We start from the raw sequence: 12,272 nt of genomic DNA, 5'->3' as shown, positions 1-12,272 counted from the left end.
GCGTGTATGGCTTGGAATGAGCCGAGTGCTTATGCCGTGTGAAGGGGCCCTCACAGTATAATGCTGAACTATCTGCTTGTCAGAGAAGATGAATAGCAGCGGCATGGAAATCCATAGGTGAGCTGAGGATCTAGACAAGAGGACTGAGTTACTGGCAATGGGCACTCTTGATGGACAATTTGAAAGAGATTCTGAAGAACACGAGAGGGGTACAATAATAAGCAAGTAGCATTCATATCTACATATGAAAACATTTTTGTAAAGTGAGAAAGCTACGTAAGAAAAATATTTGTGTCTGTGTAACCAAGTAATTTGCACCTAATAGAATGTCACTGGAGGACACTCTGGCCATAATATATCATGAAATGCAAATTTAATACAAGCATTTATTGGTAACATGTGCACAACTTGCTAAAATGCTGTGATCAATGAATATAGTAAACTGAACTGAAAGTGACGCTGAACTGCTCTTTAAAAGAAGCTGGTGCTATGCCATTTCTTCCTGTAAGGTACCAAGAAGACTGGAATAATCACAATGTCTATGGGCATTTTAATTAAATCCTCAAAGCCATATCAGATTCGGGAACTGAAGGCCTCTATATCAAGGTCACCTTTACTTATACTACAAATCAAGCAACAAGATTCAGTGCTCTATCTGATTAAAGCAATTTAATCTGTACAAGAAGAATTATCAGGATATTTCATGGGCATATGAACGATTCTCATGCTCTGTGCTTTACATTGAACTTATTATTTACTCATTTCTACAAGACTGTTCTGGAGTTTAACTTCACATTTTCCAATAAATGTAAATATATTTTTATGGCTGTAATAATGTCAGAGTATATTAAGATAGCGCTCAGGCATTGTGATATGTCTTGGCAATACCCCAGTTCCAATGGCCTAAGATGCGGACTTTAATTTTGCTTCTTGAGAAGCAATGTGCATTTGTAAGCTTGGCAATGTCATTATAGTTTCAATTATTTATCAAAAAATAGTAAACATTCCTCTGTGTATTTATTACATATCACAGAGCACATACTTATCTTCTATATGAGCAAGTTCCCATTGGTATTACATGTATATATTATTATTTTCTCGGCTTCCACTATCCACAGTACAATAGAGATTCACCAACAAAATCAAATTAACATTCCCATCAGTTGATGCTGCACTGAGCTTAGAAAACAATATATTATTCTAAGAAAAAAAATGATCTGGTTCCAAATGAGGACTCATTTCCATAACAATGCACATTCAGGTTTGTTTTTTTTCCCCCTCGCAGTTTTTTTTTACTCCACAGCAAACTGGTGATGAGACTATATGGTAAGCCTCAGGTGTGATTATGCGTGGGCAATATAAGAAAATGTAATCTCTTTCCTCAAAAAATAAATTCCATTGAGAACTGGCAATAAAACAAATATGGAAAGATAATGTCTTTGCTGACTGACAGATACGGCGTTTAATTGCTGCGGTAGAATTCCATAGCAAGTATTTATGGCAGGAGAGATTTTTTTTTGTTGTTGTTTATGTTGCTGGTCTGTTTAATCGCAGGGAGACAGGGTGCTTGTGTGAGCTGGAAGCAAATCGCTCTGTAGGTTAAAGTTTAAAATACATTAAATGCATTCAGAACTAGGTAAACCACTTAAAAGGAATAGGAAAATGAAAATAACCACAACATAGTGGTCAGATTAAGTGATTTATTGCAGCTACAAAATCCTCTCTAGATTTGGTCCTTGACATTAGTGCTGGCCCTCATCATTGCTACACATTTTACACATAGTGTATTCTCTGCCTGTGCTTGGGAACTGTTCCATTGTGTTCAGTGAAAATTTCAGATAAAATGTTCTGGCAGAATCCTAAGCAAGGTGAATGCAGAATGCATACAGATCGCATTGTGTAGCCTTGATTTTAAGCAGCAACAATTGCAAAGAAAGACAATGCCCTTGGCCAATGCTATACGTCTATCCAATTAACAATGGCATAGGGAATGATAAGGGGGTGGGGGAGAAAAATAGACTTTGAAAGAAGCTTGGTGAAGCCCATATACCAGTCATTTGTCCTCTACAAAACACTGCAAAATACATTTACTGCATATAAATGTAAGAATCATATATCATGCCATAATAACTCATATAAATTTTAATAACAGGAGTTTAGCTTTCTGTATTAATAAACCACCAATGGAAATGCATTATGCATGACAAAGCCTTTGCTATAAAGAGGCTCAGACATCATTTAAATTAAAATGTTTGAATTCCTCTCTTAGAAATCCTGGTTAGCCGGTGACTACGCCATCAAACAATATGTTATTCATCAGTGATCCAACTTAAATCAAGGCAAATATTGTTTGTTTTTTTTACTTATTATCCATTATCTTGGGTGGGTGAGTACAGAGGTACAACGTCTCCAGAAATTCCCTTGGGTCATTTAATAATAATGAATGGCCGTGAGAGGATTTTTTTAAGATTCATTGTTAATGTTAACTTTGAATGCTTGAACATACTTTGAAGAGACTCAGATAAAACAACAATGGGAGCTCTGCACTTACTGAAGTCACACCATATTTCCTATCTCCTTTTATCAACTTTCACTTATGACTGAGCTTCTCAGTTATTATTATACAATATATGCATCACTGGATATTTAACTGTACAAAACACAAAATTTACACAGCACATCCCAATATGAACAGGGGCAAACTGCTGCAGCAGTAATACAAATACAGAAATTACAGTAGCAAGACCTATGTAAGCAGTGTTGGAAATACATTGCTGCTATTTGTTATACGCACATATAAATTTACTACTATTGGTTACTATCCACATATACGTTTGCGGTTCTTCGTATAAATCAGGGGCATAACTAATGGGGTAGCAGTGGTAGTGGCTGCCACAGGGCCCAGTAGACTAAGGTGACAGCTGCAGTTATTTTTTTTTAATAGGCAGTTACCTGCTGGAGTAACTCCAACAGGTAATGAGCCCTATTTACTTACCTATCCTGGCTCCTGCTCACGACGCCGACATTTCTCTTTCTGTAGAGGCCGCTGTGAGCAGGAGCCAAGATTGGCAAGTGAGGCCACAGGCCCTCGAACCCTACAAATACTATAATTATACTCGCCACGGGGCCCTGCCTTTCTTAGTTATGTCACTGGTATAAATGATTGATCAAGCTTATAAAAAAGTCCATGTGCCACAAGGCGACCTCTTTCAGATAGGACCCTACACTAAATCATACCTTTCCCAGACCCAGAATTGTGAATATAGGGAATGTAGTATCCAGAGCCATGTTCCATTTCAATTAAAATAGCATTGGATGGATGATCTTAAGTAGGATCTAAGAGTAAGCTCTAGTCCAAATAAATAGTCTTGGGCAAATGGAAGGAGTGCAATATAGAGGAAGCTCATGTACTATACAAAACATTTAGACAGAACATCCCAATGTGAATAGGTGCAAGCTTCTACGGCAGTAATACAAAAAGTACAGCACTTTGTAAACATTACCAATACCTATATAAATGGAGAGAAAAAGACAATCATGTATATGAAGCACCTCAAATTTACATGTATAGATAGTAAATAATAGTAATACATTTCTATGTGTATATAACAAATAACAGAAATGCATTTTCAGTTCTATTTATATAGGTCTTGGTGCTGTTTGCAGAGCTCTGCAGAAATTTTTGTATTTCGATATTAAGATAGATAGATAGATAGATAGATACAATTGGAGACGTAACCAGAAACTGATAGTTGAAACTCTACAAACCTCAATAATGCCTTATGCACACAACAGTGACAGTTTCGACAAAGCTAACATCCTTTAAAAATGTACGTTAATGTCGTTTTTTGACAGATGTTTTTCACCCGTTCCGTTTTTTGATGGCTGAGTCTCATCCATTTGCATCAATTTTTAACTGTCATTGAAAAAAATGGCTGAATTTCATTGGTCTTTCTTTTATGACCCAACCCATTGATCCATGTTTAACATACATAAAACAGACGTCAAACCATTTTACATCAGTTAAAAATGGATCCATTGATTTTTATTGAGTCCATGTGTCCATCAAAAAGGACAAAGATAGAGCATGTAAGTGTTTTTTGACAGCCATGAAAAATGGACCGTCGAAAAAAAATGGACAAGTGAATAGATACATTGAATTCAATACGTTCTCATAATGGATGTATGACAGACAGTGCAAAAATGGACATCAAACGTCCATTTATCACAGTCGTTTGAATAAGCTACATATCTGTCCGATATTGCCATCCCAAGTGCCTACTATAGAACACTAGATGCTCAAGTAATGCAGCTATTTGAAAGTGGCACTGTTAGGGAATAGCAGACGATAATTCCCCAGAAGCTGCTGGTGAACCCTGGAGGGAGGGGCACAAGGGACAGTGAGCCCTAAGCTGAAGCCCCCCGCTTTCCCTTCCTATTGCCAGACCCTATCCTAGGTAATAGGCGACAACCACGAAGACAGTCCCTCCCTGAATACGTGAAACACAAAACGCAGACAAGACGAACAACAACAAAGGGAGGTCAGCTAGCCATGGTTCGGTAACAGGAGAGCAATGCAGTGCCAAATCAGAGTCCAAAGAATAATCAGTAGGGAAGCCAGAGGTCAAGGATTAGAATACAAGTAATATAACAGCAAGAGATACCAGAAGCAAGATGCAATAACCGGAACCAGTGTGACTGTGAGCCAAGACTAAATAGGGGAGGAAGAACCCGCCCTGAACCTGATAGGAAGGAAAGCTGTCAATCAAGGCAAGACAAAATCAAACACTTAATGAACAGAGGCAACCTTGGAAGAAGACGGGTGTGGTGCAAATCCAATTAAGGACTAGAGCCGTGTTCACACAGTGCAACTAAAAACTTTAAGCAGATTATCAAACTGCACACGCCTCCTGCGCCGCAGCACGCGAGCAGAGGGTGGCGCAGAGGCCCAAACAGGCAGAGATGTTACAGGCACTTTGTAAGTTTTAATTAACATGTACTTATTAAAGAGTTGTTTTAGGCTATAAAATCATAAGCAGTTTAGTAATATCAGATTACTGTGGCATCAAGACCTGGCACCCCCACTGATCAGCTGTATTCAGCAGCTGATTCAAAGAAAGGAGAAGGAAGCAGTTAGCAGAACTGAGTCACTGCAGCTTAGCTTCCATTCAAATGAATCGGAACTGATCTACAGTAGCTTGATCTGACCACTATACAAAAAACAGAGCTGTCTGCTCCCTGCTTCTTTCTTTGAGAACAGCTGGCTAATGGGGGTGCCAAATGAACCCTAACTCTTCTTATATTGATGACCTATGATTAGGAGAGAAAAAACTATTTTTTGTCACCCATGTATTATATATATATAGCCAAACTCAACTCAGAAGCCAATGCAGTTATCTTCATCACATGGAGTGTCACTAATTTCCTTTCCCAATAAAGTGCAGCCACAGGGAATGCCAGACTAGTTGTCATGTCTTTCAATTCTGAAAAAAAAAGAAGTGTTAAGTTCAAATGCAAGAAGAGCCTTTAGTCTAGAAAGAGGTCTCTGTCAAAACCAGACGTCACGTGATTAGAGAAATTTTGCAGACATTTGCATTGGACTGTTGATATCAATACCCATCTGAGGCATGAGACCCAGATCTTTTGGCCCCCAATATTGCCTGACATCACAATCAATTGTATTGGTGACACAGCAGGACAGACGGCACAATGACTTCACCTCAATGCCTGGGCCAGATCATAACTGCTCATGTCAAAGTTTAGAGAAGGCCTGTGGCCTGCACTACATCACAGGTAGTGATAAAGAATGGGAGTGATCTATTTTTTCTGTACCTCATCAAAGTATTTAATTTATTATTAATTATTAGAGATGAGCGAGTAGTACTCGATCGAGTAGGTATTCGATCGAATACTACGGTATTCGAAATACTCGTACTCGATCGAGTACACGCTATTTGAATGAAAAAGTTCGATGCAGAACCAGCATTGATTGGCCGAATGCTATACAGTCGGCCAATCAACGCTGGTTCTTCTCCTACCTTTAGAAGTCTTCTCCGTGCAGCTTCCCCGCGGTGTCTTCCGGCTCTGAATTCACTCTGCCAGGCATCGAGCCTGGGCAGAGCCGACTGCGCATGTCCGCTTGTAGTGCCTCACTCGTGGACTTGGTAAGTATAATTTGATCGAACGTTGCCTACCCCTGAAACGAGCATTTTCCCCCCATAGACTATAATAGGGTTCGATATTCGATTCGAGTAGTCGAATATTGAGGGGCTACTCGAAACGAATATCGAATCTCAAACATTTTACTGTTCGCTGAAACAAAATGTACATGAAAGAGATTCATAGATAGTTGTTATACAGGAATATAAAATTGAAGTATAATGTGAAATTTTACAGGTTATGGAAGGAAGTTTTCACAATGCACAGGCTGAGAACGATTTGTGATCCTTGTTCATTGATGATCCAATTATGCCAGTGCTATAAGTACTGCAGAACCTTTGCAAGTTGTAGGAAAATCCATGTGGTAGACACATTGAGGTTAAGGCACCTCGTAGTGAAACACCGCAAAAAAAATGCTGCAGAAAAAAAGGCAGTGGAAACACATTGCATTTTTCTCCGCAGAATTTTTAATTTTGTTTTAGATGAGTTTTTCTCTGCAGACTTTGAGTCCATATTATACCTATATGGAAAACACTAGCCTTTCTACAGGTATCATTGACAAGGTGTGATTCTTTTTTTTTTTTTTTTTTTTTTTGCACATGGTATCGCATGTTAAACTTTGCTCCTTATCCCACCCACTTGTTGAAAAAGATACAGAAACTGTCAGATAGTGTCTAATAAAGGAAGTGGAACGCAAATATGCCAGTTTTCCAGATGTCATAAAGAGAGAGTGGGTGGATGGCAAGCTCTTAAAGAGTCTATTTGGTATCTGGCTGTGTTATCTGGGACACATAAGCAGATAAGTGAAGTTGATAGTCATCTTTGTAGTCCGAACGGACTACTGAACGCATTGCCAAGCGGTGTACAGTGAAATTACACAGAACCCATAGTCTATGGGTTCCATGTGCTTTCACTGCACACCACTTGCCAATGCGTTCAGTAGTCCCTTTTTTTTGGGGGGGGAGGTCCCCATGCAGACTCCCCAAACAGATTACAGACGCACATGTAAACCAGGCCTTACAATACCTGTAGATCATAGAGCTCTAACCTACTTGAGGCCACGGATAGGTAATATCCTAGTTAGGACAAGGGACCTAGGCAGAGGTTTTCGTCCCAACTTACTGTATGAAGGAACGTTCCTCTGCCATTAACAATACAATTACAACAGTTTAATACATAATACAAGGAAGTATAGTCATCAACTTTCATTCAGGGAAAGAATTTAGAATAAAAGAATACACATATTATACCTATAATTCAGATTTTATAATACAATCTGCCCTTGTAGCCTACATTACAAAGGTGAGGTTATTCAATCTGTCAAGAATCTAATTCATTAGCATAAATCTACAGAAAGATTGACGACATCAGAATTGTCAATTTGAAGGCATTTTTTTAAAGCAGGATACAGAATATGTCACTTAAGATATCACATTCTAGATAGCATACTGGTGATGAGGAGGGTGTTATCTAGTGAAATTAACTAAAATAAATGGATGGAATCAAGATTATAATTTATTATTATTTATCTGACATTAATATGCATTTTCCTTTACCAGTGACTTTGACATGATCCATGAAGACAATGCAAATCAGTGAAATTGGAACAGAATGAAATATTAAAAATAAAGGGCTGTATTGATATTTACTTGTTATATGTTTTGTAGATGCCAAAAATATATCATGCTTTTCTAATCTGTTTCTATTTTCTCATTGCAGACTTTTTTAGTTCCACTTTCTGGCCGGACCCCACGGGCCAGAAATGCCACGATTTGCCCGTGGCAGAAGCATTGTGGTAAAAATCGCAGCGTTATACAGTACAGGCAAAGTGGATGGGATTCATGTGAATCCCAAGCCCACTTCGCAGATAAAACTGCAGTGCATACTCGCTGCGATTTCCAAAACCGGTGCAGTTTTGGAAGTCGCAACATTTCAATTATATCTAAGGAAATGCTGGCAGCTTTCCCATAGATATAATTGTAACAGAAAATCCGAGGAGGATACCTCAGCAAACTTTCTGTTTAAAGCGTTCTCATTGTAGTTTTACCCGCAGCGCTAAAGCCCCATGGGGCCTTAGCCTCTGGATAACACTGGGAGGGGCTGTCTTTTGACTGAGCACCTCCTCTGATCTGTTAACAACAAATTAGTGAAATGCTTTAAAGCAGTTTAGACGCCATACGCTGCAAAAGTCTGCATTGACTCATTGAGGTATATGAGAAAGTTTTCAAGACATGCCCTTAGTAGATACTGAATGCAATGATGGGTTTTTATTATTTTATTTATTTTTAATTAGCCGTATCCTTGTTGTTTCTAATATCCAAGATAACTTGGGCTTGATTGGAAAAGGAATGTTTTCACCAAAAATGGATCTAAACAATTAACATACATGTTTATTTCTTGATCTTATCCTGGGTAACAAAAGTTCACATATGACCAAAACTTTTCCTGCAATTTTAGGATGCAATGAATAATGTTAAGTTTTATTGGGCTCCGTTTTTATTTTCTATGATGTATCTGCAATCGAATGGAAGGTCGCAACAACTGAAGCACTAAAGGAAAAACAAATGGTGCGTGAGATCTATATCAATGAATTTCAGCACTAAACCATAATTCACAATGCAACTTATGATCAGAACAATATCAGTAGTCATAATTCAGCTTGGAAAAATAACCATATGAACTAAATATTTTATGCACAGGTTTTGCAACAAGTTGCAGAGCAGTATGTACTAGTGTTAATATCAAAAGAATTTATAATTAGCCCAATTTTTCAGTAAAATACAATATGTAATATGTTTGAAGCCTTTCTTCCACAATAACATAGCAGATATTTCCTTTATAACCAAAAACATGCTTATTAGCACCTGCAGGAGTTTTCCTTTTACTAAGCAGTTCTTCAAAGATGTTAACCTAAATGTTAATATTGCCATTTAGTAGGCACAATTATTTTGTTATATTAATATGTAGCAAATTTTGCCAACCATTATTGTATTAGTAGTCCTTCAACATTTGTTATTTTATGGAGGAGGAAGACAATTGAACTGTAAGTATGTACTAAGATATATTATATACCACAAATAAGCTAATGTATATTGATAATAACAATAATAATAATTAGAGATGAGTGAACACTAAAATGTTCGAGGTTCGAAATCCGATTCGAACAGCCGCACACTGTTCGACTGTTCGAACTGATTTCGAACCCCATTATAGTCTATGGGGGGAAATGCTCGTTTCAGGGGTAGGCAACATTCGATAAAATCATACTTACCAAGTCCACGAGTGACGGTCGGGCTGGATTCTGCTTGAAGTCTTCTCCCGTCGCAGGGTCCCCGCGTCTTCTTCCGGGTGGAATTCACTCTGCCTAGGCATCCGGCCTAGGCAGAGCCGACTGCGCATGCACAGTCGGCTCGGCCCAGGCCCGACACCAGAGCAGAGCCGACTGCGCATGCGCGTGTATGCGCGTGCATGCGCGTGCATGCCCGCGCATGCGCAGTCGGCTCTGCCTAGGCCGGATGCCTAGGCATAGTGAATTCCACCCGGAAGAAGACGCGGGGACGCAGCGCGGAGAAGACTTCGGAAAGGTAAGAGAAGAACCAGCGTTGATTGGCAGAATGTATAGCATTCTGCCAATCAACGCTGGTTCTGCATCGAACCTTAAACTTCGAACAGTTAGTAGTGTTCGATTGAGTACGAGTATTTCGAATACCGTAATATTCGATTGAACATCAACTCGATCGAACACTACTCGCTCATCTCTAATAATAATAATAATAATAACTTTATATAGCACCAAATATTCTGCAGCACATACAAATCAGAGGGTACACTGACAGTATTTGACATTACAATGTGAGAAAGAAATAACGTATCGAACAAAAGGAGTGAGGGTCCTGCTCATGAGTAATTGGGTTATGGGCAAACCTTACTCTTAAAGAAGATATATTCATAAAGTATGTGTAATAAGAACATGTATTTTCCTCTTATTGTGTTATTAGCTTAGTATTATTATTTGTATAAATTCAATTTTCAAGGGGCTCTCTTCTTTTTTTTACAATTAATATCCTATCCATAATATAGGACATGAATTGAGTTCAAGTTACTAAGCCATCCACAAACTGTCCCCTCCATATATCTCTGACCTAATTTCCCACTACCTGCCCACACGTAACCTCAGATCCTCCAATGACCTCCTACTCTGCTCTGCTCTCATCTGCTCCTCACACAACCGCCTCCAAGATTTCTCCCGTCCATCCCCCATAGTCTGGAACTCCTTGCCAAGAAACATAAGACTGACCCCCACAATCACAGGCTTCAAGAAGGCCCTGAAGACTCACCTATTCAGGAAGGCCTGCAACCTCCAATAACACTACTGTCACCACATCACCACCTGTACAGTCTTCCCCTCACATTCTGTCTCTATCTCTCTTCCCTCATAGATTGTAAGCCCTTGTGGGCAGGGCCCTCTATCCCTCTGTGCCAGTCGGTCATTGTTAGTATTATATTTGTTTGTATATTTTGTGTTCCCTCAAATGTAAAGCACCATGGAATTAATGGTGCTATATAGATAATAATAATAATAATAATAATAATAATCTCTAGATGGATCGATGTTAGCATATTAGTATGGTCACAGTTTCAGGAAAGCATCATAACATGGAGATATAGAAACTAGAGATGAGCGAGTAGTTCTCGATCGAGTAGGTATTCCATCGAATACTACGGTATTCGAAATACTCGTACTCGATTGAGTACCACTCGCTATTTGAATGGAAAAGTTCGATGCAGAACCAGCATTGATTGGCTGAATGCTATACAGTCGGCCATGCGCAGTCGGCTCTGCCCAGGCCCGATGCCTGGCAGAGTGAATTCAGAGCCGGAAGATGCCGCGGGGACGCTGCACGGAGAAGACTTCTCGGAGGATCCAGCCCGACCCTCACTTGTGGACTTGGTAAGTATAATTTGATCGAATGTTGCCTACTCCTGAAACGAGCATTTCCCCCCCATAGACTATGGGGAGCGCGTGTATGCCGGCTCCCATAGAAAGCAATGGGACCGGCTTTAAACGCTGCTGATTCGGAACGTCTACACATTCAAAATCAGACAGCGTATCCTCCATCTGAAGGGGCCCTTAGTCACAAAAAAAATGCTTTTTAATGATAGGATCCCTTTAATAAAACATAACTATAAATAACTCTTATCTTAGGCATAGTATATACTGTATGTTCTGGATAGATAAATGATGTAAACTGCAGTGTGTTTATAAGGCAGCTAGTTAAAGGGGCTCTATCAGCAAAATCCTGCAGATAGAGCCCTACATATGCGTGCATAGCCTTTAAAAAGGCTATTCAGGCACTGTAAAAGTTAAATTAAACTACCCCTCCCCCCATTTTAAAATAATAACTTAAAAAAGAATGTTCTCTACTTACGGAACGTGCACCCTGGGCGGGCATTCAGGGTGCGCCGTCTTCTTCTTCCCTGCCTCTTCTTCCTCTGACGTCTTCGGGTGCCGTCCTCCTCCGGCGCTTGCTCGCGGACACTGATAAAAAAAAATAGCCCGGGCGCATGCACAGTAGCACGCAGCTTCTACTACGGCTACTGCGCATGCGCCCGGGCTATTTTTTTTTATCAGTGTCCGCGAGCAAGCGCCGGAGGAGGACGGCACCCGAAGACGTCAGAGGAAGAAGAGGCGGGGAAGAAGATGAAGACGCACCCAGAATGCCGCCCAGGGTGCACGTTCCGTAAGTAGAGAACATTCTTTTTTAAGTTATTATTTTAAAACGGGGGGGGGGGGTAGTTTAATTTAACTTTTACAGTGCCTGAATAGCCTTTTTAAAGGCTATGCACGCATATGTAGGGCTCTATCTGCAGGATTTTGCTGATAGAGCCCCTTTAATATATTTCCTTTCACACTTTTCCTTTGTTCCTTTTGTAGTCTTTTGATCTAACACGTAAGTTGTCAATACCAGCAATAACTTTAAAAAAAAGAAAAAGCGCAATGCTTCTTTGTAAATAATGTACAATAAAACTTTCAGATCTTCAGAAAAATAGACCAACATATTGTACAAATCGAGAAGGCCAACATTTTCTGTCCTTGATAGAATACGCTTTGT

The sequence above is a fragment of the Leptodactylus fuscus genome, chromosome 2 (genome assembly GCF_031893055.1).
Source record: "Leptodactylus fuscus isolate aLepFus1 chromosome 2, aLepFus1.hap2, whole genome shotgun sequence".
In the NCBI taxonomy this organism is placed as follows: domain Eukaryota; kingdom Metazoa; phylum Chordata; class Amphibia; order Anura; family Leptodactylidae; genus Leptodactylus; species Leptodactylus fuscus.
This window is presented reverse-complemented; position numbering follows the sequence as displayed.